The sequence below is a fragment of the Osmerus mordax genome, chromosome 5, assembly GCF_038355195.1.
Source record: "Osmerus mordax isolate fOsmMor3 chromosome 5, fOsmMor3.pri, whole genome shotgun sequence".
NCBI classification, from domain to species: domain Eukaryota; kingdom Metazoa; phylum Chordata; class Actinopteri; order Osmeriformes; family Osmeridae; genus Osmerus; species Osmerus mordax.
In genome coordinates, this window is record NC_090054.1 from 18775337 (window position 1) to 18800455 (window position 25119).

A 25119-nucleotide genomic window follows, 5' to 3' on the forward strand; every position below is an offset into this window, starting at 1 on the left:
CAACTCCCCTGGAGAGCGCTGAAGCGAGACTATCTTGCTCCTCCCTTCCCCCCCCCCCCCCCCCCCCCCCCCCCCCCCCACCGACATCTGTGGTTTGGTCTCTGCCCGGGGCATGACCAAGGATGTCTCCTGGCCAACACAATCTGCATAGGGAGAATCGGACTGATTGTGGCCTAGGTCGAGGGCGCCAACCCAGACCTACTCACACATTAACTTTAACCTACTACAGATATCACCACCCCCCCACCCCCATCCAACGCCTTCGCCTGCTTGTTTCCCCAGGGTGGCTGGCGGGTCTGTGTCCAGCGCCTACCATGGCTGCAGGTCCAGATGCTGCTTGTCTTGCAAGTCACGTGTTTTTGTAAATGTTGTTGTGCTTATGTGCTGAGGTCTTTGTCTGTTCCCACACTGTACTCCTCTAGGAGCATTGTCTGGGTGTTGCCTTTTTCTCTCCTCCTCGCTCCTCATGTTATGCTGTAACTTTCTAGTCTCGTCCTGTCTACCCCCTTGTCATGTTTGTGTATTAGAAACTTCAAGTGGCAGCTTGGATCTAAGATGGATTCGAGAGACCGCAGATAGAGTGCGGCTAGTTTGGTTTGTTAAACGTTTTAGATCAACGCTTGTATTATTGTTTTTGTTGATTTTATGTAAAGCACTTTGAGCTGCAATTCTTGTATGAAAAGTGCTATATAAATAAAGTCTTACTTACTTACTTACTTACTATGAACAGTGCCCTTTACATTTCCCAGAATCGAAAAGGCAAAAAAACATATGGTAAGAGGGGAAGGTTCATGATTTAAGCCAACCATTTGACCTCACAGGGGAAGAGGTTGGGAAAATCACTTTGTAATCAGTAAAAGAAAATCCCTCCAGGGATTTGTAGTTAATAAACTGCATACTCAAAATTGACGTCTGTGGGCGTCACAAGTGGATATATCAAGCGCGCCTTCACATATGTAAAATACCGTCAGTTCACAGAGGTCTCTGTGATGCAAATCAGCGGCTTGATTCATACTCTAGCATGCAGTAAATAAATATCACTCTACCATAGTGGCAATAAATCCACTGGAACGTCGATGCTTCCAGCAAACAGTGTAGTGAACTGTGTGGCGTGCAGCTTAAGTACAAGCTCAAAGTTAAAACTGATAGCTAAAATGTAAGCAGATCTAGATCTTGTCATGTGCAAAGTAGCATCTTGTTCCCTCTTTAAATCCAAGAAGGTCTATGCATTCTATGTTCAGTTATATGAGTGCGCTGAAGCATGCTTTGGATGTTACCTAAATACATGACATTATAAATACATACATAAGCATCCAAGGACATTACTTTGGGTCCGTAAATTATCTTTCAATATATCTTCTTCCAATGCATTGATGGTGAAGACCTGAGATACATACCCTCTCAGTCTTACAGGCAGCCAATGAGAGACAAGGAGAGTGTCCAGGGTGTCTGGCTTCAGTTGAGGTGGATCGGTGCTTTTCCGAAACGTATTGATCTTATGAGGCTTATGAGCACAAACGCAGAATGATGATCCCACAGACCTGTGTGACAGGGTTTCCTCAGAGATTCACCTGTAAAAGCAGTCAGACTGGACATACTTGTCAATATAATACCTAGTTTATTTTCACAGTATTTCACCGTTTTATTTAATGTACAGAACCCAGGACAATTGCCTAAATTGCAGATTAATCATTCAAAATTATTGGTTTTGTACCAGATTGTGTGTATGTGTGTGTTAGTGAGTGAGAGAGCAACCAAGACAGAGAGTGAGAAAGAGAGAGAAGAGAGGAAATGAGAGAGTGAAATAGTTGGACAGCTACGTGTTGGCAGCCAGGCATCATACTGTACAATATTCAAAAGCTACCCCAAAACATGTCCCTCTCAGAGCAAATGTTAGTAAAAACTGGAGGGCAAACTCTCCAGGACCATCGGAACATTAGAAAACTGGAGGGCAAACTCTCCAGGACCATCGGAACATTAGAAAACTGGAGGGCAAACTCTCCAGGACCATCGGAACATTAGAAAACTGGAGGGCAAACTCTCCAGGACCATCGGAACATTAGAAAACTGGAGGGCAAACTCTCCAGGACCATCGGAACATTAGAAAACTGGAGGGCAAACTCTCCAGGACCATCGGAACATTAGAAAACTGGAGGGCAAACTCTCCAGGACCATCGGAACATTAGAAAAGCCGTCCCAAGCGGCACGCAGATTAGCTCCTCCACATGCTCGAGTGAGTTAAAAATAACGAGGATTAAGAATGGATAAAAAAGGCAGCCTTTGCAGCCCAGCCTTTTGATGAATACTGATCTCAGGCTTCACACAAGCTTTGCCTTGTTGAACACCAGCCTTATTAGAACACACCTTGTTTTTGCAAAGGCCTTGTTTTAATTGTGAACAATGGTTACTTGTTTTCAGTGCTAGACTAACCCTCGCTGACATGATAGGTGGTAATTCGGAAGCAAAGGAAAGCTGAGGAAAATGGTCTGGTTCTGGATCATCTGGCTAACTTAATGAACTTCAGTATCTGGTGCTGGGCAACGAGAAGTAGCCTATCTTTCATGAGGTGAATGAAATCAACTCTTTACACAAAGCGGAACATAATACGTCTAATACGTCTAGACATGATTATGTCTAACTCTCTTATTAGACAGAGAAGCGTGTGCATGTTACATTTCTTTTGAAAAAGCATATGAGTTTGAGCATTGGGTGAAACTGCTTAAACAGCAGAATTTATGAAGCATTCATCTTTCATACCCCAAGCTATGTGAAGTGCTACTCTTAAGCACTGGCCTTATTTATTAGCACCTAAGCAGTCCGAGTACTTTTGAACACGCTCTGTAATGTAAGGTAAAAGCTCCAGGGAGTCTGTGAATCAAACACACTCAAGCCTTGATATGGCCTAACACAAGTTCAACTACTTTGATTCCACAAGGCATGATTTAGCCTTAAACTGCTTATGGCGTAAATATTCACTTAATTTGCCGGGTATTGCAGACATGATTGGAGAGCCGACTGACTGGCTGTTTGGACGGAGGACGAGGCATGTTTTCACAGAGTCACAACAACATCACATAAGTCTCTGCTTGTCACTGTGTACCTTGCTTTTACTGCAGGCACAGCTGTTGATGTTGACAAATGCCTTTTGATTTCTTACCTCCTAAAATCTATTACCCGGCACTAAGCCTTCCCTTTTTCACTGTCCACCAACGCTCACGCCAACATAACGCCGTCTGTTTCCTCTCCGAGGGGAATGCTGGGACTATTTCAAGGCTGAGTTGCTCACCTGGCCTGAAACTGTTTACCATTTTGTGTGGTGCTGTGTTGATTTGTGTCGCATCATTCCGCATTGAATTGTTGCCTCCACTCTTTAGAGGTTCGGGTGAACTTGCAGGGTTCTCTCTGGAAAACAAACCAATCAAGACACCCCTATTCATTAAGCCTTTCGTCATTCCAAGAGGACACCCTTGTGGCTGTGAGGGAGCTCTATCTTGTGCTATCTCCCCCTTTTACTTCCACAGGCCTCGTTACAGCATCTCTGTTTGCATATTGACAGGTACTTCCATGCAGGCCAGCTTCCTGCTCTCACCGCGATGCACCAGGATGTCCTGAGGTGATGGGTATTATTTCTCACAGACAACAAACACAATGCTATCAGAATAAAACCCCTCTTAACATTCGTTTTACACATACGAGCATTATCAACAGAGCACTCTGACCCAGAGACTGTATTGATGTATTCTCAAACTGTTGTAGTGTATGAGCCTATACAACCCTATGCACACTCACTTCCTATGCAGTTCTCAGGTCTTTTTTTTCAGTGAAAGCATTCACTTTTACTTTTTATTGTACTGTTCTTTCACCTCAACAAAACACACAGTATCATTCTGTTTTCTGCTTTTCTGTTCCCTTGTTCCTAAAGAAATGTGTCTCTCCAATGAATGTGATGTGGGCTGGGAGATAGAGTCTCAGCAGTTAGGCTGCTGGGTTCATCTTTGAAAAACGTTTGAAAATAGAAGAGAAAAAGGAAAGCTCTCTCACGAGTTACCCTCAACGATTTAACAGTTCTGATCAGACGCTCCCTGCTATGGCTTCCTGCTTCAAGTGATCTCAGTGAGCTTTAATGTCAGCTTTGGGCATGTGTCTCCAGTTACACCAAGCCAGGCTGCTGTGGATGAGGAGTGACATTGTCAGCTGGTGGCTGTCACAGCGGCTAATAGACATGCTCACACAGAAGCTGAGACAGCCCTCAGAGACACACACGCACGCACACGCGCACACAACCTCTAACGTACAGACACACATACCCTCACATACTGTACTCACACCCACATTCACATACACACACAGACACACACACACACACACACACACTTGATGCATGCATGCATGCACGCACACATCAAATCCTTTGAGGACTCTCCTTCAACCTATGTCTCAAACCTGCCACCTGCTCCTGATCCACCACAGGGGTTTGAGGGTGACGAAGTTTGGCGGATGGCGTTTTCGACTGTCCCGTCACCTCGGTGACGGTTCCAATCACATTGTGCCAGGAGGGGAGCTTGTACTGTTCCTGAATGTCTCTTCCGTGGGGAGAGAGGAGAAGAGAGAGCGAGGTGAAGGCCTTTGAATAAAAGATCTCCTCAACACACGTTGGGTTTGTTCTTGGGAGCTCAGCTCAGAGCAGATGGAGGAGACCTGGGCTCATGTAAGCTGCTAAGACCTGTGGCTCTCAGTACATCTGCTGAACGTCTTGCTGATTACATAAAGATGAACACGGAATGCTCCAAATAAGGCAAGAGCATGAGCTCTTGGAAGTGATTCTGAAGAGCCATGTTTACAGATGAGTGTATGGCCATGAAATCAGATTCATTTAATCCCGTTGACTTCGTAATAGATTTTTTTTACTTTCTCTTCTCTGTATGTTTGATGCTTCTTTCGATTGAAATTAAATTAACATATACATTTTTTTGGCGGGGGGGGGGATTTGGAAGAGTGAAACAAGCATAATATACACCTGTTATGACCCGCCATCAAAACATGGTATTCAGAAGGTCTTTAAGTTTTCTCAAGATCAATCATGATTCATAACATCCACTGTCTAATCGGTGTAATCCAATTGAAGCTCACATTTAGGGCTGAATGCATGCAATTTAACTGGAAATAAATACATTCATTCATTCAAATCCTTGACTTAATTCCATCTCTCTAGGTAAACACAAGCTTTTTTTTTTCTCTTACCATCTGACTCTGGCTTTACTTTGATTTTAACCTCTGGTAAAGGGTTTTAAAGGTTTGAGTATCCCCAGCAAAATGGATTTCTCATCCTGATTGTGATGTTTTATTGAATAGTGTTTTGTCCCTGCTGTGACATCGATACCTACAACTTTGGAAGACCGGCCTTGATTTCGTCCCTTCAGTCCTTTCGACCTATTTATTGAGAGGGGTGGAGTGTTCGTCAGTGCGCAGGGTTGCTGCACATATGTACACCAACGTGCATTTGCCGTGCATGTTTACATCTTAATGAATTAAATGTTTTCCTTCAACTTTACGTTTGGGCTACTGACTGACCAGGTGCTTTCATCTCTCTGCATCCTACTGCTTTGAAGACGTTCTTATCTTTTGAAGCAGTGGGACCCGCCTGCACAACACACCAAGGACAACATCCCCAGCATACTGCCTCTTGATTCCATCTAATTCCGTTCATATGTTATCCAAAGTGGAACACGAAGAGGCGTGCTGTGTATATTACAGTTCATGTATTTGTGTATTTTCTTAACGGATAGTATGGGTGTGGATTTGAATGCTTTTTCACTTTCCTAAACAAAGTGACCCCAATAAACTTAAATCAAAATTCAGGCTGCTTTTTTAGAGCCAAATAACAGCATTTCATCACGCCAAGCTCAAAATGTCACACATCCATTTAACTTGTAAACAGAAAAAGAAAAGTTCAATTCCATTCTTCCAAGACTTCCCATTCAATTTCCATTTACCACTTTTCTTTTCTCTAAATCAGTTCTACACTGCATGTGTCAGGCATACAAAACACTGGCATCTGAGACTGGGCCAGCATAAGGTACTGACCACAGAGAATAAAAATAACAAGAATCAGGTAGCTAACTGTAAGGTGGCAGGAGGTCTCCCATCTCTTTTGTGAACCAAAACACAGTTAACACATTCACCATGCTAATGTAATATAAACATAATAACAGTGTAACAACAGTGTAATAACAGTGTAAAGACAATGTAAAAAAAAACACAACAGTGTAATAACAGTGTAATAACGACACAATAACAGTGAAACAAAAGCCTAATAACAGTGTAATCACAGTGTAATAAAAACACAATAACAGTGTATAAAGATTGTCTCTTTATATATCACACAATACAGTGGTATACATCTTTGTCACACTATACATTACACTCACCCACCATAGCCCTTAAAATAACCTATCTGTTGATGCTTAAAATACTGTGAGGGACCATGATTGGGAGTAGGCAATGAGGAGAGAGTGAGGGAGTAACAGAACTCCCGCTGGAAAGCATATGGGCCAACCAGGCAGTGACGAGATTCGAAGAGACAGACTATGATATCCAGGCAGCTCCCAGGTCAGCCTATAGGTGTGCAGACATCTGTGGCTAAGTACAGCTCACAGAGTCAGCTGATCCCGCGCGCTCTCGAAATAGTAAAGGAACAAAACAACATGGTTTTTCAGACATTTCATATGACGATCTGAGGTTGGAATGGTCACGCCCGTATGATTACCCTAACTGCCTTGGCTGAGCTTCAAAAACTGCTCATTGCCGTGACCACAAACAGATTCCTGGTTCGAAGAACCAATTCGAAGATTGGAAGACATCATCATAGTGAGAGATAAATTGATACAACACTAGTTGTCTTTCCCATTCACCTCTGACCGCCTAATGCATTACTGTTCTTATACAAGCCCACTCTCCTGCTCTCAGACTTGCCACAGGCAGGAGGTCTCCAGTCATTCGAGACCACTTCTCTCCCAAAAGTGGCACCCTTATCGAGAACACGTGTTCAATTCCTAGGTTCAACAAGCAGGAGAAGAGCTGGGTCTGAAAATAAGGCTAGAATTCAAGAGCTTATCGGACCTCGAGCTGTAGGAGCTGTGGAAGAAACTTTTGAAGCGACACAAGCCTCCATTATATGTGGATGGATGTTATCAAGGCCTGTAACATTTTATACTTCCAACTTTCACTGAAAGCTTTTACAAAGCTGGAGTCAAACCATATCCTGATGATGATTCACAGAGGTGAATCATCAACTTCCTGGAAAGCACTGAGATACAGTATGAGCCTTGTTTTTTGCCAAGGACAAGCTTTGTATCACTTGTAGTTAGATGCCATACAGCACGGCTGGCATTTTCCATTGTTGTTAGAGGGGAAGTTTTCCATTGTAACATTTGATGTTGACAAAAGTGAGCAGTGGGCTGAGATGTTTAGAAGTGAGACCGGGAGCAAATCATTCTAGAAGGAAATCAAACCCTTCACATTCTGACACCTCTGAACACATTCTCTCTGTGTGTCTGTCTGTCTGTCTCTCTCTCTCACTCTCTCTATCTTCCTCTCTTTTTGTCTCCATTCCTGTGTGACAGTGGTTCATAATGCTACCGTATTTATCAATACTGGATAATCTGTGTTCCATGATGACTTACAGGAGGAGGGAGGCCTCTGACAGTTATTCAAGAGAACTAGCCTTCAGTCCTTCCACTGGGAGGCTCTGGTTCTGGTCTGTTCCCTGGACTGGCCCTGAGTCTTTCTATGCCTAAGAAACGGTTTCCGATTCTGAACAGATGATCAATGCTTCAATGCAAGGGTCAAAACCATCTTTACAGCACTTTGATACACACACATTGTAATAGCTATATAACAGCATTCTGTAATAAAATGGTATAGCCAGCAAACAGGACAGCGCTGAACGATAACAAGATATGACAAGAGTACCAGGAGGCCAATCCCAGAGTTCACTCTGCCTCCGCAACGTTCTGTCACTGCCCGACTACCCTACGGTTTCCATGGAGACATTAGCCTTCACCACTAAAAACAACTCTATGCTCGTCAGATTACCGTGGAGACAATGGTTTCTCTATCCATCAACACCAGCCTACAGTGGAAGGATCTAGAATAATAGTATTTCTATAAGGGCAAAATACCATGGCTCCCACATAATAGCTTAAACGGAGGGTGTTATAGATAATAGAAGGATTACGACAGCCAGAGATGAAAACACGATTGGAGGAGAAAATGGAGCCTTCATAGTTTGAGGGTTTGACAGGATGATTAGGTGCCTGTTTTCAAAGCTGACTTTCCAAGATCAGTGTCAGACAGTCAGGAGAAGAATATATGGTTTTACCAAGACTTGGGTAGGGAAAACAGCTCTCACTGTTAATACAGCCTTTCTCTGTGTATCTCTGCTCTGGTCATTCCCATGTTGCGATCCCACACGTCCTCACGGATTTTAAATGAAACATCTTTGCTGCCAATATGGCCAACTATAAAAAATCTGTCTAGAGACGTCTGAATACACGTGGCCAATGATTACTCTAGTGTTTGTCAAGAACAAACAGTCATAATTAAATGTTTATGGGCAGCCTAGGGAAGCCTTTGTCCAGATGGAAGGTAGGTATGTCGTGTTTGTTTTAATTCCCACTGTGCTGCAGCTGTAAATCAAACTAGACCTAGATCCGGCTTTTCAATTTAAACTGCATCAGTTTACAGCCCCCCATTCCATTGCTTCCACCCGTTAAAGACATAATTATCTAATCTGTTAATCATATTGTAATGGGATTGTTAGTCAACTTCACTGTCCCTATTACATTAGTAGTTAAGACACGCTCTGCCTCTAGGGATGATAAACCACGTGTACATTTGTGAGATTTGTAGATATAGGTGTAGATATTGAAGTGGAATACATGTCTTTTACATTTAGTAATTTTTAGCAGACACTTTTATCCAAAGCGACTTACAAGAAAGAGCAAAAGGTGCATAGGTCAATGATCATAAACAACGAGATAGCCCCAAAACACTGTGGTTAGCCAAAACATGAAGCATACATTGTGAAAAGCACATAAGAGCCAATGGGTAGAACCAGAAGAGCATTTAGTTAAACAAGTTACAATTAAACAACATGATCCTCGAAAGTGCCCAGAGTGTACCTGGAGGAAAGCAAGCAACAATAATATCATTCACAGCGAGTACAAGTAGCTAAATCACACATATGCTTTTCACAATTTGTGGTTGAACCACTCAGAAACTCCATAATCATTTTTGTATACGCAAGATAGACTACTTACTCTAATCACTCTGGGTAAACCAAGCAGATAAAACCATGCTAATGTCCACTTTCTGGGCGCTGGAACTGTAACCACTTAGCTCATGGAGAAACTCCAGTTCTGGTGTCTGGAGAAAGAGTCAGGCAGTGGGTCTGATCTCTAATCACATCTAACAAAGAGTGGGTGGAAGTGATCCATATGGACAGATGGCATGGTTTCATACTGTCCACTGAAGGCACAGAACCCATCACATATCTTTGAAATGTGTGACAGAGAGATTTTGAAATGGATTTCATTCATGTAGAGCTTTGGCCAAACGTCTTTTAACATTCTATGTCTCATTCAGTGCTAAGGAGATACTTTAATTCCAGACTCCTACTTATCTAGAATTAATATCAAGATGTTACAAATCACTGTTAATTCTAGCAGAATCAATGTCGGTTGTGGTTTAAAGAGGTTTTCGTAAACTTACCGCAACAAGATTAGATAATGTAGGATTTATAAGTGAATGTCTTGTTCATCCCATGATCAAGGAAGAGTAGTGAAGCAGAGGGCACATTGTGAGCGCTGTGCGCCGGGTGAATACATCAGTGGGGTGGATGGGAAAGAGGGGTCAGCCTTTATGGATCTGGAGTAATTGAAAACGATAAATATAGCCTTTCAAACCACAGAAAGGAAACTCGGGCCTCTGGTAGATTTAATGCTCAGCCAAGCAGCAACATAGACGCTGGGTCAATGGAATAGATCCCATGGCCTCTCCTGGGGTCAAGCAAGACCATGGACACACACTCCCTACATCCTTGTTAGACAACAGACCGACCAGATGTCAAAAGGTTAGGCTTCTCATCCAAAGTACAGCAAATGCTGTTTAATTTAATTGCAAAACATTCAACCACAAATAGGATTTGAAAAATAAAGATATCACTTCCAACATGCAGCGATCCCCCCCAGAAGGCAACCACTTGCTGACCACCAAAATACTGTTAGAACTACGCCTTTCTGATTCTTGATTCTGAACATGTCACTTTGGATTAAAGCATCTACTAATTGAGGAAAATGTAGTACAGTTCAGAGGGATTGTAAGAGCTTCAGATGGCAGACTGTACAAGCAGAATGTCGTGTACAGATGTAGGCTCCTTTCACTTCCTTAAATGGTGATTTATTTCATTTGGAAGGGACATACAGGCCGAGAATAGTAGCCAATCATTACTAGGTTCATACACACACCTGATTCAAATGAGTGGGGAGCTCTGTCGAAGCCTGTTAACGACCAGTCATTTGAATCAGGTGTGTTGGAGCGGGAAAACATCAAAAACATGCAGGACATTGGACCCTGAGGACCAGGATTGAAGGCCACTGCTCGTGATAGGCACGACATAAACAGTACTGCAAATAAACTCTGTCTCTTTTTATGCTGACACACCATCGCGTTGTATGGAGAGAATGCTTGCCCACAACGTCTGAAATCCTTTTTCTTCCGACACAACAGAAAGTCCAATGTATATTCATGATCACCACACCTTTATACATGAGACACCTAGACACAGAGGCACAGTCAGACGACAACTCCAGGGCAGCCCCTTCATGTCAGACACACACCCAGAGACCTGCGTTGTTTCCCTGCATCCATCATCAGCTGGATCACTGACATAGACATCTACCTCTACCGCCTGGCTGATCATCCCCTTCTCCCCCATGGCTGTCGTCCCCTGGGGGGCTGGCATGTCATCCCTCGTATGTCTCCGCCTCCCATATCTGCCTTGACTCTGATCATGTCAAGCCATAGGTCAACCCCTCTTCCCGCTCTTTTTGACAGAAACACGAGGAAGATAAGTATGGCAATGGAATGTTTGTGGAGTGCTGCTTTTTTCCCCCCTCCTGCCCTTTCTCTATGCTGTCGTTACCGTCACGCCCGGCGGGAAACTTGCAGCCTGGGCTGCCGACTGTGTTTTGGTCTCATACACCGACACGTCCGGGTTTGACTGGGCTGGGTGACGAGCGTGGGGAGGACAGGTTTCTTCGTCAGTCCTGCGCTGGCAGCAGCCCAGCAAACGGACACCTAATCATTCCCACAATCCTCCAAATAACTGGTTATTACCTGGGAGATGGGCTTGTGGTTCTAGTCTGGGGTTTGCTCGAAAGAGGTTGTTATATGTGTGATAATACACAGCACTCTCAGCACAGGAGAGAGAGAGAGAGAGGGAGAGAGAGAGACAGAGAGAGACACAGAGAGAGACACAGAGAGACAGAGAGACAGAGAGGGTAGGGAGGGTGGATGAGGGGGATTCAGGTTCCATCCTCCTTGAGAAGTTCAACAAACCAAGCGACTAAATCTCAATCAGAGATAAACAGTGGACCTGTCCCCATGGAAGCGGCTTAGGCGGTGGAGATACGCAGAATTAGATTCATGTATTTTCTCGTTGAAATTCAAGCCTACACTGCTTATTGGAGACACTGGGGGTTCATCCCTTTTTTTGGTATCTGGTGGAGAGTATGTGCCAGTCATAAATATGATATTATTATGTCTGGGTTTTAGACATTGCCTGGCTTTTTCCTTCTTTTTTTTTTGTCTCTCCTTATTTATTGTTTGTGTGCAATTCAGCATTCTCATATTGCCCTGTCAGGCTAATGTCTCCCAAGTGGAGGAAGGAGTCATTGGCACCAAACCCCTCAGGCACTGCTGGGCCACACTGGGTCATAAATATAACACACTCTTTGTTATGCATCTGTGCATTCAGGGCATGGTGGCGACAGTGGAAAAAGGTAGGGAGGGAAGACGGGAGAAACAGAAAACTGGCAGGCCAGGTTTCTGTTCAACGTGTACATGTTAGGTGCTAGTCCCACTGAACGTAAGTGAACCGAGACGGAGAAAGAGAGAAAAAGGAAAAAGAGATTGTGTTGTCACAAATGTCGTATTATACTCAATAGGAGAGCAAGATTGATATTGTTGCTGGAGACAGTGTAAACACAAAACAGACACAAAATCTCTGTCAGACAAACTAAATAATTATTTATTAACATAAAGGCATTTGTTTGAAACCGTATGGAAAATTTGGAAAGAAACGTGCTCCCAAGGAGAATACTGCTCCTTAAAAGCCTTAAAGCTATAACACTGACTGGATATTGAGGCAAAGGGATTTTGAAAAAAAAATCAATATACCCTCTGAGGAGATGTGTTACTGGGGGCTTTATAAATGCCCCGCTGAATTTGTGCAGCTGGACTCCTAAAAGTCACACCTTACACACACAGACACACGGACACACATACAATGTTGTTTCACCATATAGTATTCAATGAAGAAAACAGATTTTTGACCAAAAGGTGGCCTAATCACATGATTGAGAAAAAGTTGCCAAGTTTACAATTGTCATTCAGAATGGTGTTAGTCATAACTAGTTTGCTTACATTGTAAACTACGAACAGTGTACGAAAACTATACAGTGTAAAATGCAGAGCATGTATTTAATGATGGTTATTTCTTATTCTGTTCATACAAATCAGAGCTTGCCCAACCTTTGTTCTGTGGCCCATATACCTGTATGATGCATTTCAGGTACTTCAGAGGAACGAAAACCACTCACATCCTCATTTAGAAATCCTGGTCACGGGTACACAGGGTCCCTATAGGATTCTCACATTTATGAAATGGGGCCTTTTTGGTTCAGCCCCTGGTGTCAGAGATAAAAGGCTGGTTTAGAAAACATCAGCCAGCCAGCCAGGTGACAGAGGAAGCACGCCCATCGCCCCAGGCTAAAAGGCAGGAAGCAGGGAGCGGGGAGCGGGGAGGGGAAAGGGCCCTGGAGCCGTAGGGGGAGACTGGAGGTGTGCAACCATCAGCATCCTAATGAGGGAGACGCTTCTGGCCAAGCCCTGGGAAGCAGATCCTCTAGACCACAGCAAACTGTGCACCTGGTCCAGATTAGTCAAAAGATATGACGCAGTGGTAGGATTCACACTGATTTCTTCTGGTTTTACCTGGGTGGACGTAGAATTTTATTTGCTTTTTCTTTAAAAAAAATGGTTTGACATTGTGTTTGGTTTTTCTGGCACTTTTAGATGCACATGTCTTAATGCAAGATAAATCCAACACTTATAATTTCAAAGAGAGAAACAAATTCAGAAAAAGCTGTTATACTCTAAGCTTTCTCTACAACCCTGGCTGTGATTAGTATACAGCACATAGACTGTAAAAAGAATGGACGGTACAATTGCTCTGAAAAGTGAAGCCAAAACATATTGATCGCCCCCTGGTGGCTGGCTGTAGTATCGGTCATAACCCCCCCCCCCCCCCCCCCCACACACACACACACACACACACACACACATATTTTAGCGGATGGGACATGCGCCAAACCTTACTTGTGTACAGCACAAAGGCTATGGTGCATGTGTATCTCTACATTTAGAAATAATACAGCCTCGCTCGCTGGGTTAGAGGAATTTCAAGTAAAGCAACTTGTGATTTTATGACTCAGCCTATTCGGCTAGATCCCTTAATGAGAGAAACGCTGTAAAGCCTAAAGCCAAAACAATTCTCAGAGCTGACGTGGGCTAATCTTGACCCATTAAACGAGTTTCAAAAGACCACACCAACAGCTCATTAGAGCAAGAAGTTTAGGGGGTTACTTAAATATACAGTATAGAATGGATAAATGAACTGGAATGAATGGATGTGAATGATGAGTTGATTTACAGACATCAGTTGTGCCAGTTTGGCTCATCAGTAAAGGTTATACGTCGGTCTTTAGCACTGTAGATCGGATCGTTTCATCTTCTGTGGAACTGCAAGATGGATTCCGGAACTTATTTCCCTACAATGACAGTAAAATATGTCTTATCTTATCCTATCTTATCTAATCTTATAACTCCTAGAGAACAGGGGAGCGTTGAAAGGAAAAATGGAGGAGAAAGGAATTGGATGTGGATACTCACCGCACATACTATACCGGTGAGAGAGCAGATGTTAATTCTGTCATTTGCAAGCAAAGAGGGAGAGCTTAGAGTGACTCCAATTCCGAATCTAGCCTTATTGTTTCGCGTGCTGCGTTCGTGTTTTGCCCAGTGTGTTCTAGTTGGTTGTGAGTCTCTGGGTTTTTCGCGGGGATGTGCTCATGAGACCTTTTTGGTTTTTTTCCATCCATTAAGAGGAAGGACGTCCAGGCCGACAGTCACTTCCACCATCTCTATTCTCTGATGGTGAAGGTTAATGGGCTTATTAATGTTACACCCATGTGGACATCATTGCTCTTGTGGCAATTATATTGATCCCTGAGTGTCCATAACCCGCTGAAGATTATTGGGCCCCAAGCCAGAGGGACAGCTCCCTGCATTTGCATGTGGATGCCGCTGCAGAGTGCCACACAAAAGCTGTCGTTTGTGAGTGTGTGTGTGTGCGTGTGTATATGTGTGTGGGAGGGGGGTACCTACCTCTTACTCTGTTGTTGTGGCTGTAAAATCTCTCTGGATGCACACACACACACATACACACACGCAGCAGCCCAATCTCTGCATTATTCAACAGGATCATCCTGTATGCTGCCAGAGAGAAGAGACTGGCATTGGATCTAGCAGTGAGCTGCATGGGATAGTGGGCACTGCCAGTAGCCAGCTAAGGAGAAGAACATTCTGTCCTCAAGTTCAAATACACATGATGCATACATAAGGCTGTTTCCTGTTGGTTTTTAACTAACTGCAATTGTTCTGTTGGTGTCCACAGTTCTGATAGTGCCAGAAAAGAGAGGAAGTTGCCGAAAATGTGAATGATATGATGTGTCCTTTCCACCTTGACTCGGTTTTGAATTGCTTGCTGATGTTAGTTAGCTTATGTGCTATATGTAAAGCAGTCATCTGTCAACTTGACAAATCACTAAAGATCCACTGGATAATGTGATCTGCCTGATAGGTACTTAGAATTCAGCTGGGCATACTTATGATGAACAAAGGACAATCACGTTTTAACAATTCTTTATTTATGTGACGCATAAACAGCATGTCCCATTTATGACAGTGGCCTACCTCATCTTTTGGCAACGTCTCCTAATAGACATAGATAACACAAAATAAATCCACAGACCATCACAATACCACCCACAATACCACTCACAAGCAGAGCTGGTTCAGGTAAAAGAATCTGAGAGGTGTTGCATCTGTTAGCAACACCACGGTTGTGTTACGCTCATCCAAACATCTTCACCAACATTAACAGGGCGGCCTGTTTACAGGAAGACCAGGACCTCTCATGCTCTGACATCGCTGCCAAGTGCGTTAAAAAAATGCTAATAATTGTTGCTGTTTCCTCCACCTCCCCAGCCTCCAGCCTTGGTTTTGTTTGTCAATCTGTCAAGGGGGAATTATGGATATCTAATCTTTCTGCCTCTGATGTGAGACGTAGTTGTGTCTGGGGCAAAGAGCTGAAACCACCAAGATGTGTCTGTACACTCAACAGAGCAAATCGTGTTAAGTACTACCTGAGCCTCATGACTGAACCAAATAATTGTGAATTTCCATAAATAGTTGTGTTACATGAAACATTACACGGATGGAAACAAAAGGTGTCAAATTTAGCAGAACAGCCTACGTAACCGCACAAAAGGAAAGTCGTTCTCAATTGAATAAATCACTTGAACGTGGTACAGAACACAGAATTAAATGTAGCTCACTCATCGTTCGCAAAGTTGCCTAGAAGTAGAGAGCGCGAGAGAGAGACATAGAGAGAGAGACACAGAGAGAGAGAGACACACAGAGAGAGAGAGAGAGAGAGAGAGAGAGAGAGAGAGAGAGAGAGAGAGAGAGAGAGTGCAGAGTCAAGCCTATTATTGAATTTGATTATCTTCAGACCTGCTGCTGTAGAGACACATTGTCCCAGGTTGTGTTTAAGCTCCAACACCGTGCTGCATTGAACAGAAGAGAGAATTGTAAGAGTGTGCCGGGGTACATTATGCAGTGTAGATGAAGGGGAGGAATCTCATTGCTTCTCTGCTATTTTCTTTTTGCCGGCTCAGACAAGCATCAATATAATGATGAATCAAGAGTTTCTCTGCATCTTTAATCAGAAAAGACGAAAAGGGAGGCTGTATCACTACTTGCCGGCAATCTATTGCCGCTGCCATGGTTAAAGAACCGCATGCTGTGCCAGACACAGCTCTGTTACTGCATCACAAACCAACCACACACAGACAGAAATAGTAATACGCTCATTTTACCATCTGTCATAAAACATCTGCAACAGTGAGCGACTACACTGTATGGAAGCTATTGGAAGGAACGGTATGTCTCTTGCCACTGTAGGCTACTGTATGTCTGTTCCTCTGAGCCAACCTCATCTGAGTGGTCATATACTGTACACATTGACATGCAGCCGACATTCTACTCATACTACTTGTTCTCTCTCTCTTTATCTCTGACACACACACACACACACACTCATAAGGAATGGAGAGCGCACAAATGGAATACACACTGTGTTCACCACACGAGACAACAGACATTTTCAGCAGGCCTTTCAAAACATGAATACTCATGAGTCTGGCGCTCGCTCGGGACCTCTCGTGCACGCTGCTCACCCCCCAACAGGTTATCGAGGACGGAGCCTCGACAGGGAGACGCAGGAGAGGCTGCAAGCCTCCGATAAGACACTCAGTCAGTGCGCTGTCGCATCTTCCCCCCCCTAAGGCCACAAATAATAGATCTCATCTCATCTCCAATCCAAATGAACAGGCCCCAATGTCACATTGGCTCCTTGGAAATCTCCATTCGAGATGAGGAGAGCGAGAGAGGCCTCGACGCTCCCTTTGCCGGGAAGGATTTTAGTGCTTATCTCCGGGCTGCCTGTGTAATGAGATCTACAGGTGACATGTTAGTCACGCCGCTCGGAGCATCTGCTGTGTGCTTGGAAGGACATCAGGCCCGTTCTGGACCCTCTGGGGAAGGCCTTCTATACATGGGGCTCCTCTTCCGTTCACTTCATCTTTGCACTTTCTCCCTCAGTAAGACTGAGTCTGCTTTTGACATACTATGTTTAAGTGCCAAGCAATGTGAACAGAGTAGGAGATGGAGGCTGTGTTACTAGAGATGGAGATTGAGAGGCAGAGAGAGAGAGCTAAGGAGAGTGTTGGAAGCAGGGATTTTGTTTATTTTGGGGGGGTCAGATGGCTGAGTGGTTAGGGAATCGGGCTATCAATCAGAAGGTTGCCGGATCGATTCCAGGCTGTGCCAAATGACGTTGTGTCCTTGGGCAAGGCACTTCACCCTACTTGCCTCGGGGAAAATGTCCCTGTACTTACTGTAAGTCACTCTGGTTAACCCTTGTGTTATCTTCGGGTCATTCTGACCCATCAGTCATTGTGACCCACCGTCGTATTGCGACAACTTTACCGCATACAAAAACAAAGTTAAGCATTTTCTTTTAACCGTTGGGCTGTCTCAGACCCCCCACATTGCGAATGTTAAAAGAAAATTATTTTTATTTGTTTTTGTATTGGGTAAAATTGGGTAAACACAACGATGGTTCGTTATGAACCTTTGGGTCATGTGACCCGAAGGCAGCACGAGGGTTAAGAGCGTCTGCTAAATGACTAAATGTAAATGTTTATTTCCAAGCAGACATAGGCCTCCTGTGAGTCCTAGTTATCAGTCAACTACGTGTGTGTGTGTGCGTGTGTGAGAGGGTGAAGTCAAACCAATCACTAAACTATGGCGCTGTGGTACATTATTCTGCACTCTCCCATTTGTGAATCTCTGAAACGTCACATGGGATCAATTGAGGGTGATGTCTACTGAGTAGAGCCAAACAGTGGAGAGCATGTTGCAGAGCAACGCCGTGCTCCCTCTCATCCCAGCCATGTGGCCCATAAATGCCACAGATGTGACAATTGTTGCCTGTAATATAATCAGATACACGTAGCAGGGCTTCCACATCATGCTGTGTGGAATTTCAAGTGTATTATTCTCACTTTTTTTTTAATTACGTAATGACTTCCATCTATGTGGTTTTTTTTATGCAACATTGCAGCGAAACACTCAGAGACACACAGAGACTATTGCAAGTAGTTGAACCTAAGTACTCGCATAAATTGAAAATTACCACGAGTGGAATACAATTTTTTACAACAGTAGTGTAGGAGCTGAGTAGGTATTTTGGTTCTTCGCACAGATTGAATCAACCCTCGTTGAGTAAAATCTATCATCAGGCCATTAGAAGTGAATGAAGTCAACTAATGGTATATGTCGGTTTGGAAAGGCATATTGATAAACAAATGGAGCCACAACAATTAGTTTCACAGAGTATTACCTAATTTAGCTCTGTGCTTTTGACTCCTTGCTCTGCTGTTGTCACATGGACTCCACCAGACACTGTAGGTCCGTTATCTCAACGCTTCACAATGCTTATTCTTCAATAAACATGTTGGGGCTTTGCAAAATGAGGATCGATTGGAGAGCTGGAGGAGGAGACAATTATGGATTCCTGGTCCTCATTTGACTGTGAATGAAGTGTTAAATCGATAGATGACAATGCGGCATGCCCTCTGGGCCTGAGTCGCCAGCTGTCACACCATTTCCGTATGCGGGATATTATGTGTGTGTGTTCATTTGTGTTTTTGTGTGTGTCAGATTTGGGTATGGTTGTATGTGTGTGTGTGTGTGTGTATTATGTAAGTTTGTGTGTTTATTTATATGTTTTGTTTTCTTGTGGCGATTATGGGTGTGGTTGTGTGTGTGTGTGTGTGTGTGTTTGTGTGTGTGTGTGTGTGTGTGAGGCTATACTGCACTTATCACATTAAGGTAAGTGCAAGGGGTTTGGCTTGTGTACACGGCATGTCAATGGCAGCACTATCAGCATCCCCAGTCTGGAAAGGATGTCTTTGAGGCGGTATCAACACATGAATACAAACACACACAAACACACATGGAGACCCTCAGGTACCACTGCATTAATGTTGTGGAGAGGACAGATTGTGTGTTCACTCCAGAGACAGAGCGCATCTCTCTGTCTCTTTCTGTCCTCTACACTCTCTCTCTCTCTCTCTCTCTCTCTCTCTCTCTCTCTCGCTCTCTCTCCCGCTCTCTCTCTCTCTCTCTCTCGCTCTCTCTCCCGCTCTCTCTCTTCTCTCTCTCTCTCTCTCTCTCTCTCTCTCTCTCTCTCTCTCTCTCTCTCTCTCTCTCTCTCTCTCTCTATCTCTCTCTCTCTCTCTCTTGCTCTCTCTCTCTCTCTCTCGCTCTCTCTCTCTCTCTTGCTCTCTCTCTCTCTTGCTCTCTCTCTTTCTCTCTCTCTCTCTTGCTCTCTCTCTCTCTTTTTCTCTCGCTCTCTCGCTCTCAGCCCACGCCTCGACATAAAGCAGGAAAGGTGCTCTAAGAATGGGAACACTCCCTTTTTACTGAAGACAGCTGACGACTGCACTCTGCTTTTTTACCAAGACACTCGGAGCTGCAGGGTCATGTTTGAAAGTGTGGGTTGAAGAGAATGCACAGAGTTACATTACTTTAGTTTATTGTTTCAGACTCTTTGCGGGTTTAAGCAAAATCATTGCTCATTTGCATTATTATGATGAAAATAATATATAGACTGTGGCAGAGTCAATGCTATTTTTCATATTCTGATCTTTGTACAATTGTTTTACTAAACAGAATGGGCTCAAGTCAGGAACCGTGTGTGTTTTAATTTAATTTACGTAATCTCCAAATGACATTCTGAAGGATCTTTTGATTTGTGTTCTGTAAGTGGGATGAATTAACAATGCTGACTTCTCACATCCAATTTTAAAGCCAAATGGGTTGAAGACAGGGTATTATTTTAAAAGAACCCTGTGTCTAAAACCCCCCACCTCAGTCCAAAAAAATGACACCATCATAAAAGGGATCCTACAGTTGATAACACAGAATGTCTGGCTGTTCAAGCCCAAACGTTCAGGAACATAACAACAAATATGACATCTCCAGGGAACCCATTCATGCCTGTTCTAATAGTGACATGTAAGTGAGAAGAGTGGGTCATTTCCTATGCTAATGCTAGTCTCGTGCCCTCCTATCATCAGACATGTTCTGCTTGGGCTCCACAGGGTTCTTACTGTAAGTGGCGAGTGGCTGTTTCACTCACCCGACCTCGACCAATCCTGCAAAGTCATCCTCTTTAGTCTGTATTGATTTTGTCTTGCAGATGTCGTGAACTAATTTCATGCTTCAGAAACCTTATTTTTTTCGATGAGAAAAGGCAAAAAGAAATATGGGTTGAGTCGCGGAGCAGCCGCTTGGACCTGACTGGTTGGTGGGTTGTCCAATAGTGCACACTGAGATGAGGTTTCATAACTTAGTTTTAAATTTTGATACGTCTTCTCACACTATCATCATTCATCAGAATCCGAATAAGAAAGGGTTTTAATCGCCATGAAAGTTTGCACAGACAAGGAATTTACATTGGCAGGAAGGTGCATACATCCAACATATATAGGAGTAAATCTTAAATAAGTGGTGTAAGTTTAAACAAGTCTAACTATACTATACAAGAGGTTCAAAGTCTAAAACCAATAACCCTGTCATTTCCATTCCCTCTGAAATAACATCCATGTTCATTTAATATTTGCAAATCTTCCCATTGGACCCTGACCACGATGATCCAGTATGATATGAAGAATGAATGAATATTGCTTAGGTTTACGTCAAGTCTTACGTAATTCATGTTTTACAATATTGCCCTGTTATACTATGTGTCACCAGCAGGAAAAGTGCAATTGAAATTCGTTGTTATGTGCAATGACAATAAAGGCATTCATTCATGGTATGAAGATAAAGCACAAATTAGCTGTTCTGACAGTATTACATGATATGGTGTTGGTACTGTAATTGGTTTTGTCTGTTTGCATGCCTCCAGGTGAACTACAGCAGCCAGAACTCCATTACCCATGGTTCAATGCGTTCATTGTGGTCCAGGTCGAACGTGCACTGGAGATGCGGAGCTTTGTTTAATTACTGTCTGGCCGAACATCTTATTGAAGAGTGCAGGATTGACACGCTGGGCAATTCTGAGGCCCGTCCATGCTGGGCAATCCCCGCCCTTCACAGACACAAATGTAAGAAGGAAGAAAAAAACGATCTGAAAAGGAGTGTAATTAATGGAGGACAAGTGGGGTGGAACGAGGACCTCCCAACCAAGGCTAATATTTGCCCATCTGTAATTAGCGACAGCGAAGCTGAGAAAGACAAACTCATCTGTCTTATTAGACATGAGAGAGACTGCCATTAGCTTTGCATCATGACACATGGAAACACATCTGCTGTCGCCAGGACCAGCAGAAAAACAAGGACTGCAGCGTGTCAGTCTGACTGCAGCAAGACTCAGTCCTGGGCTACCCACAGCGAGGACGTTCTCAGACATTCTTCCTTTCTTCCAGGAGAGACTAGACATGGTCTAGGGCTTGTCAACACTTCATGGCATTCTGACTCATCCTCAACGTTCTCACTTTCCGCCGTTACAAGTTTAATGAGCGTTTTCCTTCCGTAGAATCTGATCAATGTCACCTCCTTCAGCAAAGGCCTGCGAATCAGATATAGCCCAGCAGGAGGTCAATGCCAGTCTGAGATGTAGAAGCAGATCCAGAGAGGACACAGGAGAGAACACAACAGTTGTCGATGGTTCTCTGAGTAGGGGTGGGTGAGTAGGTTTCAGTCACTGGGGCCAGGGTTTACCTCAGACGGATGTATCTGACACTTCTGATCAGACAATTAGTGTGAGCGGATCCAAAAAAACATGTCTAAGCCTTGGAAAATCGATAATGTCCTATTGCTTTTTATCTTGAAGAGGGCTGATAAGGGCAGTATTGATTATGGTAAGATAAAATATGCAACATGTCTGTGTTTGGTCTCTGTCTACCAAGTGCTTCAGAGCTTATTTGTCATCGTTCTGCCTGCCACTGGAAGACAGACACCTTGGAGAGCCTGCCTTGGATCTGCCTCATTTGACAAAGCTGGACACACTGAGGTGCTCACCTTGAGAGAGCAAGGGAAAGAGAGAGAGAGCTAGAGAGAGAGAGAGTGATAGACAGAAAGAGAGAGAGACAGAGAGAGAGTGATGAGTGATGTCTGGAGCCTTGAGAGAAACAACAGCCATGAGACGAGTAGTGTTTCCCTGCGAGGCTCCCCACCTCCACATCCTGACATTACATGTCCTTGTAACCTAGTCTCACTTCACGTCTCCTGCCGGCAGAACCCTCTCAATAACGGCACCACTTATGATTCATGGGACTGGCTTGAATAAAGAGCATGATTGACCATGGAGGGATGAGGAGAAAATATAAGGTTGTCATGGTAACTGCATTATGTGGTCAAATGCAGAAAGGTTGATTGTGCTTCAAGTTTGCCAGTTTTTTTTACATCTCATCATGAATAGCCTTCATGTAATGCCATCTATTATCCTCCTGTCTCTTGAGCTTGACCTTGTGACAGAATGGTCCCATTGTGAGTGTTGGAGATCCAATTAGGGTATTTTCTTCATCATCAGAGTACATATGTCTTACTCCTGCTCACAGAAGTCACAAATCCAGTTATTTTTCCGGTTTGTTGACTGAGAACAGGCAAGGTGGTGGAAGACCAACGAACCCACGTCCATCCCTGCGGTTAGTTCCAGCCTTTCACAGGTCCTCCAGCTGCGGTGACCCCAGTCAGGGCTCACTGTGCTGGGTAATGGGTTGAGACAGGCTGGGGGTGGGTGGGATGGGGGGGGTCGAGGCTGGAGCACCGAGGCACAGATCAACTAAACAACCTCTTGGAGCCTGCGGCCATGGCTTCGTCTCCATCTTCTGCTGCCACCTGAAGCTGCTGAAGGTCACGAGCCCTCAGGCCTGCTGAGCAGCATGTTATGTTCTCTTACACGCTCGGTGTCTCTCGGTGAGAGTGTGTCTCCCATGGGCCGGCAAACCCGAAATGAAATAGAAACAGTAAACCACATTTACCGATGCTGAATCTCAACACACTGTGCTGAACTGTGAAGTATGAACACATTTTCATTTGTCCTTGTAAACAAAAAACTACTGTAGAAACCAAGGCCTTGGTATCGTCTGAAATAATGGCACCCTCCTATTGTCATGTCAACATTGTGATATTCCTTTCTTTCCAAACGACCACAATAAAATCCACTGGGCGTGACAGTCATTGTGCTTCCACTGAAATAAATAGTCTGGTGCCAGTTCTATTGAAACACTTCCACAATGCCCTATTCTTTGCAAAGCGAACCTATTATTTTACATGCAATAATAGCAGGTGTCATGTGTGCGGGAGGCTGTTTGAAAGTTACAGACTGGGAGAGGAGGGTAGCTGGTCTTGGTCAGCAGCAGCTGTGACACGCCTTTTACTCCTCCAGGGTTGGAATGGAGATGTTACTGTTTGCTGCACAGGTGTTTACTGTACCAGTTATGTTCTTTATGAGGTGCGGAAGTTGGTGCCTGCTCATCCTTTAGTCTGCCTTTGTTTTCTCCCAGTGTTTCTCTCTAGACTGTGGGCACATTTAGCACCACATGCAGTCTATGTGGAAACAGGGACATTTGCCGTGTTGATAACTTAGATAAGGTAGATAAAGAGATGATGCAGATAGAAAGAGAGAGATACGACTTCAACGATTTCCATGTGAACCCAACTCTGCTCGAAGTCTAAAAGCTTTTTTGTCCTCCAGGATCAGTCAGACAAGTGTGCCAAGGATTTGACAAGTACCAAAGCCTGGGGGGTCCTTTCACTCCCTGCTATCCTTCACTTAGCCTACTCCCACCACACACAACGCCAACCCTAATGCTACCACTAACCTGTGCCTGGGCAACGTAAATATGGCATGAATAGATCCTATTGATCGACTGACTGTATGACGGAGGGAACGATGCCAGCTTCTGATTCTCAGCCCTGGCCGACACTCCATGGCAACAAGGACACAGGAAGAGGCAGAGGTAGGAGGATGGTTATAGGAGAGTGATCTACAGCACGCTGCAAGTTTGACAATATTGAGGTCTACGTATTTTCTGAAACTTTTCACCTACATTTTGTCTATAAAGTAAATGCAAACGTTTGTTATATCTGGCATTTTGCTCATTTTGAAAGTCCATGGTTCACTTAACAGGCATGGCAGTTAGGAACTTAAACCCCTCAAGTTACCGTGGAAACTTTACTTTGAAACTAAAAGTTCTGGGTACTGATTCGTTGTCACTTTTTGGTTTCCAACACTTCAAAAGGCCCAGAGCGGCCTGACACCAGTGACAACACGGGCAGCCACACTGCTGGTATTCAGGAGAGAACAAAGAGCTGTTAAAGGGACAGGAAGAGGTCCGTACATTTGGCTCTTTACTGAAGCCCTCGTTATGTCTGATCAAAGGGGTCTCCACAGGGGGGAGGGAGAGAAGGAGGGAGGGATGGGAGAGAGAAGGGGAGAGAGAGATGGAGAGGGAGGGGAGAGAGAGACAAGGAGGGAGGGATGGGAGAGAGAAGGGGAGAGAGAGATGGAGAGGGAGGGAGAGACAAGGAGGGAGGGATGGGAGAGAGAAGGGGAGAGAGAGATGGAGAGGGAGGGGAGAGACAAGGAGGGAGGGATGGGAGAGAGAAGGGGAGAGAGAGATGGAGAGGGAAGGAGAGAGAGACAAGGTGGGAGGGATGGGAGAGAGTGATGGAGAGGGAGAGAGGGAGATAGACAGGGGGTTGGAGTGAGGCAAGAAGAGTATTTTTATATGCAAGGGCTGTGGGACTGAATATACTTCTGGCCAATGTCATCACCTGCAGAGTCAAAGTAAAAGACAGAAGGAAAAGGAAAGCTTTCACCACATTAGCTGCATATTGAAAAAGCGATCTGAACGT